The sequence below is a fragment of the Lactuca virosa genome, chromosome 3, assembly GCF_052849685.1.
Source record: "Lactuca virosa cultivar CGN04683 chromosome 3, Lactuca_virosa_CGN04683_v6, whole genome shotgun sequence".
NCBI lineage: Eukaryota > Viridiplantae > Streptophyta > Magnoliopsida > Asterales > Asteraceae > Lactuca > Lactuca virosa.
Window position 1 is genome coordinate 363,701,307 of NC_136428.1, and position 7,214 is coordinate 363,708,520.

The 7,214-nt window shown below is 44.4% G+C and overlaps 1 non-coding gene across 1 annotated transcript; it reads left to right on the forward strand.

Moving 5' to 3' along the window:
- The first annotated feature begins 4,509 nt into the window (after positions 1–4,509).
- LOC145168265 (small nucleolar RNA R71) lies at positions 4,510–4,616 on the forward strand. Its single transcript, XR_013741832.1, has one exon. It is a non-coding gene; the product is annotated as a small nucleolar RNA R71 (small nucleolar RNA).
- Positions 4,617–7,214: the final 2,598 nt, after the last annotated feature.

Sequence of the window (7,214 nt, forward strand, 5' to 3'; positions counted from 1 at the left end):
ACCCCACACTTATTTAAAATTGTGGGTCTTGACTCTTAACTTCTTAGACTCTAACGACACTCGTCTAGCGAACACGACTCTTGACCTTCCTTTCCGAGACTCCATAGCAATTCTGAAATAAGCCACCAAAAGACAACTAAAAGTAACATAATAGTTTAAAAGTCTTACAAACCATAACAAGTTCAAAACCACAAAAATCCAAACCAAATAAAATTAAAATAAAAACTAAATAGGAAATCAATCGTCATCTTCTTCATCACGTGCTCCACTTGTACCGACTCTATTTCCCCCTTGACCTCGATACTCACTCCACCTGGGGCAAATTGGGTAATGATACCCCAGGTGAGGAGGTTGCTCCACATGCAAATGTTGTACTAGATTTTCTATAGTCCCTCCAATCCAATTGACACTTAATGAAAGCTGATCGAAATACTCGGCCATACACCCCCAAAGTTGGGTCCGCTAATGGGTGCTTGTTGGTGCACCGGTTGTCCTCGTTCACCGCGCCCTCTCACATTCCTTCGCCTTCGCCGTGGTTGTGGCTGCTGCTCGGGTTGTTCACCCGACTGATCACCACCCTCATCATCTGATGCCAAAACACCCCAGTGAGACCCATAATTCCTAACAACCCTCATTGTCTCCAAGTATCCCATTGTAAACTCATTACCCTCCATGCAAGTCAACGAGCGGGTAATGGCGGGAACGATTAAGCCATAAGAACGGGCCAGTCGAGTGATGAAATGGCCCCCACAGATAGGGCTTCCGGGGCGGGAACTCGTAGCAGAATCCGCTAAGTAGCGGGCCAGAAAATAAGGAATGTTGCAACACACGCCCGGCTATAAGATGCACCATAAAAAGAATAGATTTTGCTTCGTGACCTTATCCCCACGGCGTTTATGATTGATGGAGAAAGTAATGAATCGGTGTATCAAACGGTGAATGGGGGATCTGATACTGCTTTCGGGTAATACTCCAGAATTGAATATTCCGGATGCAATGTTGTTCCACAATTCGATCCCCGAGGCCCCATTTTCATAGTCTCGAGCCGCCTCCCTCAAAAACATAGTAAATTCTGGAGTCATAGCTTCCTGGGCCGTGTATAACCCCATCCTCCAGGAAAACTCAATCAAGTTGCACTCATGATATTCACCCCAAGACTAAAAACTAAGGCTTGCGGGAATGTAGGGTCGTGGACATTCTAATGGAATACCACCGTTGCAAAGAATTCCACACACAATTCCTTATATACCCTTTCTTGGATACCGAATAGATTAAGCCAGCCCTTGCAAGTGAATGAAAACCCATTTCCCAAAAATATTTTTGTGAGAAATGGAGACAGCCTATCAAAGATTCCGACCTCCCTCAACCTTGCCCAATTGATTGTAGGGGCAACATCAAATTCCCTGTTGTACAACCACCCTAGCCTGTTGTTGCAACGTGTGAAAATGTCTCGTGGCAAGGTGGTTGGAAAAGCATAAAATGGGTGCAAACGTTCCACCCCTGTCGTAACTTCTCTTTTGGGAGCCATTTCTGCAAAAATAAACATAAGAGAAAACCAACAAAAACATCCCAAAAGATTAGTATTAAACAGAATCTGAAACTGCAAGTGCTCAGGATTCACGTCGTGAGTTCCTACGAATTCACGTCGTGAGTTCGTAATCGAAGTCAGAATCGGTCAAGGCAGAAATCAAATCGGGCCAACAATGTCAATGGGGTTTACTCCTAGGGCGATTTCAAACTCATTACAAACACATGCATCAAGAAATTCACAAGTTTAGGGTATCGATTTTTAATATCAAGTGGAATGCAAACCCTAACCCCTAAATCTAGTAAATAAATTAGCAATAAACAATAAAAGGATGGTCAAATTACCTAAAATGGTGAATCACGTAAGCACAGGAAGAAAATGGGAGGAATGTCGGCCGCAATTGCGAAAATGGGGACCAGAGGGAACACGTTCACTTCGTGGGAGATAAAGAAATGAACTAGGTCAAATGGGTTCTGTCTTTAAGCTGTGGTCCCGTATTGTTCAAAATTCACGTCGTGAATTGTTACCTGTTCACGTCGTGAGTCCGATCTGGGCTATAGAATTGGGCCATTTAATTATATAGGACTGCAACATGGAGTGGGCTAGACTAATATTGTCCGTTTCAACCTGGACTCACGTCGTGAATCATAATGATTCACGTCGTGAATACTGTCCGATCATTAATTATAAACTCCAAATTTGTCTATTAACTAGAATTTTTAATTATTACCACTTAATTTTTAGGGACCCCACACTCTGTGTTATGTTATGTATAAAGTGATTTGGATGATATGATCGATTTCCCTAAAACTAAAAACGCAAAAACTAAAAAGAAAAAAAACGCAAGCCAAACTCGGGTTGCCTCCCGAGAAGCGCTTCTTTTTGAGGAGTCTTGAGCTGGATTCCGTGCGTCCTACGTTGAATCATCAGAAGAGTCCACCACCTGAATCTTTTGCTCCTTGAAATGTCTCTTGTAAGCTTGAACTCGACGAATATACGCCTTTTTAGAATTCTCCTTTTAAGCCTTGACTTCGTCTCCATCGAGCTTGCGTTTTATCCCTTTAGTCTCTAAATTGTCTTCACATTTAAGCTCCATAGTATCCTTTTCTTCCTTCACCACTGGACTAGTCACCTTTGATGTAACTTCTTCTTCATCACTCGACATTTCATCACTTTCCTCACTTATCAAAGATGTTGGTTTTGTATAGGCAATGACTTCAACGAAAAACGGAACGGATGCTCTTGGTTTGGTACGTTTGACTTGTTGAATTGTTTTGATTTCTTCTTCCATATGCTTCTCTAATTCTGCAAGCTCATCATCATCTTCATCAATGTTGAACACTTCACCTTTAACATCATATCCTTGAAATCCATCTTGTATTCCAAAATCTTCCTTATCATCACCAACCCTCAATGTAAGCTTAGATTCACGAACATCAACTAGAGCGCCAATAGTATTTAGTAAAGGGCGACCAAGAATGATTGGGATATTTGCATCCTTTTTCATATCCATAATTACAAAATCAACTGGGAAAACAAACTTCCAAATTTTAACCAGGATGTCTTCTATAATTCCTCTTGGATGCGTCACCGAACGATTGGCCATGTGGATGGTCATTTTTGTTGCCTTCATTTTCTGAATATTTAGCTTTTGGTAGAACGAAAAAGGCATCAAATTTATGCTAGCCCCGGAATCGGCTAAAGCATAAGTCTTTAAATTGCTACCAAACTCACATGGAAGAGTGAGGCATCCGGGATCTCCCATCTTCTTAGGTAACTCTCCCAATACAGCTCTTGAGCTTTGTTTACTAAGAATGACCTTAGAATTTTTCTTTAACTCATGTCGAGTATCTATTAAATCATGTAGGAACTTCGCGTATTCTGGAATTTTTGAAAGTGAATCAACAAAAGGAGTATTAATAGGAATACCCTTTATTTGTTGAATAAACTCCAGATGTTCCCTTTCCAGTGGACTAACACTAGCTTGGGACGGGAATGGAAAAGGCGGATTATAAGCTGGAACAGATATGGAATTTTTCTGTTCAGACCGGGTCCACGACGTGAGCATAGCGAGCTCACGACGTGAACTGGGTATTCCAACAGATTCTTCATTTTCTAGTTTCGGGTTCTTCGGCTTTGGATCGGGCTGCGTTGGTTCCACTTCTAATGCCTCCAAAAAATCAGAGATTGCCTCTTCTTCAGTATCAATAGCCATAACATGAGGTTGAGCTTTCTTTTCGGGAAGTTGTGAAGATAATTTATTAGTCACCAATGTAGTGAGTTGACCGACTTGGACTTCTAGATTATTGATTGATGCTTGATGATTCTTTAATGAAGCTTGCTGGTCAATCATCATTTTGTGCTGTTCTTTCATCATGTTCATGTGTTCCTTTAGCACTGCATCAGTATCATCATGTCTTCTCTCGGATGCTTCCATAAATCAGGTCAACATGTTTTCCAAGTCTACTTTCTTTTCGGCTGGTGGTTGCTCTTTTTGATAGAAGCCTCGCCCTGTCTATTTATATTTTTCTTCTTTTTGCCTCTTGTACTCATCGTAAGGCAGCCACTCTTTCTTTGGTTTTCTCCAGTCTTCATCATACTTGTCCTCACTTGAGTAGCAAACTTGAGCCTTCTTGTTCCCATGTTCATCCAAATGGCAATCCTTAGTCAAGTGTGGCCCACTACACCTTTCACATCCAACCCTTATTGCATGAATTGATTGGTCCATTTGGGTCAATCTCCGGTCCATAGTATTCAGCATCGCCATCATAGCAGCTATCTCTTCAGATTATGCACCCCTACTGCCTTTTACTCCATCTTGTCTTGGGTTGTGGTACTCTCGAGAGTGTCTTGCGAATTCTTCAATTAACTCCTTGACCTCCCTTGGATTCTTGTTTGTCAATGGCCCTTGAGAGTCAAGGAGTTGTCTTGTCATAACATTGACTCCATCATAGAAAATAGACATCTCTTGTTGGATGTATAGGTCATGTTGAGGAAAATTCCTTAATAACCCTTTGTAGCGCTCCCAAGCTTCGTATAATGACTCCCCCGGTTGTTGCTCAAAGTTGGATATTGCCTTCTTGAGTGTAGCTATCTTGGAAGGTGGGAAAACTGATCTAGAAATTGCTCACGCATTTGAGCCCAAGTAGTAATTGTACTAGGAAGAAGTGCTTTCAACCAGTCTTTTGCAGCTCCTTTGAAAGTGACTGGTAGCATCCTTAGTAAGATGGTGTCTCTGTTAACATTCGGGACATTGAAATAGTCAGCAATGTCGTTGACTTCATCTAGATGCTTAAATGCATCCTCATGATCCTTCCCATAAAATGGAATATCCTTTAGTGCAGTGAGGATATGTCCCTTCAGCTCGAATGTGGCAGTGGTAGGTATCGCTGGTTGTACTAAACCTGGACCAACATCTTCACGAATTCGCTTCTTGTAAGCTCCCATTGACATTTCTTCAATGTTTGCCATCTCGTTTCTTGGCTCGTTCTCGGGTTCTGTAACACGTAAATTTCCATAACAATTTTTTTCATTTTTAAATCATACTTTTAATCATAAAACAATATCAAAACATAATGTATCCAATGTCATCATCACAAAACAATTCCCAGAATCTCAACATAATCTCTATAAGTGTGTATCGATCATGCCAGCGCCTTCCCGCAATCCACCACCGCGACTGGCCTCTCAACATAATTCAGGCTCGCATCCACCTGAATATCCTCCAATGGTACCACCGCCGACTCGTCTACTATACACTTTTTCAACTGGGACACGTGGAAGGTATCATTTATCTGACTCAACTCCGCAGGTAGCTCCACCCTCGTGGTCACCCTGAACGGCTCAATATACCGGGGCCCCAGCTTGCCCCTCTTCCTGAATCGAATCACTCCTTTCCAAGGAGACACTTTCAGGAGTACGAAGTCTCCCACCTGGAACTCAAGCTCGGATCGTCGCCTATCCGCATAACTCTTCTGGCGACTCTGAGCTGTCAACAACCTCTGCCTGACCTACTGTATCTGCTCAGTCGTCCGAAACACTATTTCAGTGCTACCCATCACGTGCTGCCCTACCTCTCCCCAGCAAATGGGAATCCGACATCTCCGCCCGTACAACAACTCAAAGAGAGGCATACCAATACTCGAATGGTGGCTGTTTTTATAAGAAAACTCAGCCAACGGCAGATACGTGTCCCAACTTCCTCCAAAGTCCAACACACATGACCTAAGCATATCCTCGAGCGTCTGAATCGTCCGCTCGCTCTAGCCGTCCGTCTGTGGGTGGTATGCGGTGCTGAAATGCAGCCTCGTACCGAACTCCTCATGGAATTTCTTCCAGAATCTGGAAGTGAAACGTACATCTCGATCCGACACAATCGAGATCGGTACTCCATGTCGCGATACGACCTCCCTCACATATAGCTCTGCCAGTCTCTCTGCAGAAGAGCTCTCACTAATAGAAAGGAAGTGAGCGCTCTTCGTCAACCGGTCGACAATCACCCAAATTGCATCGACACCCCTTGCGGTCCTTGGCAACTTGGTGATAAAATCCATGGAAATCTGTTACCACTTCCACTGGGGAACCTCAAGTGGCTGCAACTTGCCGTGCGGACGCTGGTGCTCGGCCTTAACCCTGCGACAGGTCAAGCACCTCTCAACGAACCATGCAACATCCCTCTTCATACAGGGCCACCAATAATCTTTCTTCAGATCCAAATACATCTTAGTGGCCCCGGGATGGATCGAGAACCTCGATCTGTGCGCCTCCTCCATCAAGGTGGTACGTGTCCCGCCTGCATATGGCACCCAAATCCGACCCTGAAAGGTCATAAGTCCTCGGCTATCGGTAACAAACTCAGATACCTGCCCAATCACCCGCTCTCTCTTGCGGTTCTCCGGTCTCATAGTCCTCGGCTATCGGTAACAAACTCAGATACCTCCCGAATGGTGTCCAACACCGGAGTCATCACCGTCAACCGCATACAATTGTCTCAAATCGGGGCACTCTCCGCCCTACGGCTCTGGGCATCAGCTACAACATTAGCTTTGCCCGGGTGGTACAGGATCTCACAATCGTAATCCTTTACCACATCCAACCATCTCCTCTGGCGCATATTCAGGTTGGGCTGATCCATCAAATACTTCAAGCTCTTGTGGTCCGTGTATATGGTACACCGAACCCCATACAGATAGTGACGCCAGATCTTGAGGGCGAACACCACCGCCCCCAACTCTAGATCGTGGGTGGGATACCTCGTCTCATGAGGCTTCAGCTCGATGCATATGCTATTACATGACCCCTCTGCATAAGTACTACACCCAACCCCGATATCGATGCGTCACAATACACCATAAAATCCTCCATCCCTTCCGGGAGGGCTAACACTGGGGCTTCGCATAATCTCTGGCGAAGTGTCTCGAATGAGGCCTGCTGCTCCGGGCCCCAACTGAAAGCCACGCCCTTCCGGGTCAATCTGGTGAGAGGAACAGCAATCTTGGAGAAATCTTTAATAAATCTCCTATAATAGCCGGCCAACCCTAGAAAACTCCTGATCTCGGTGGGGGGATCTCGGCACCTCCCAACTCATCACCGCCTCAATCTTGGCCGGATCGACCAATATCCCATTCTGGTTAACGAGATGCCCCAGGAACTGGACCTCTCGTAACCAGAAATCACACTTGGAGAA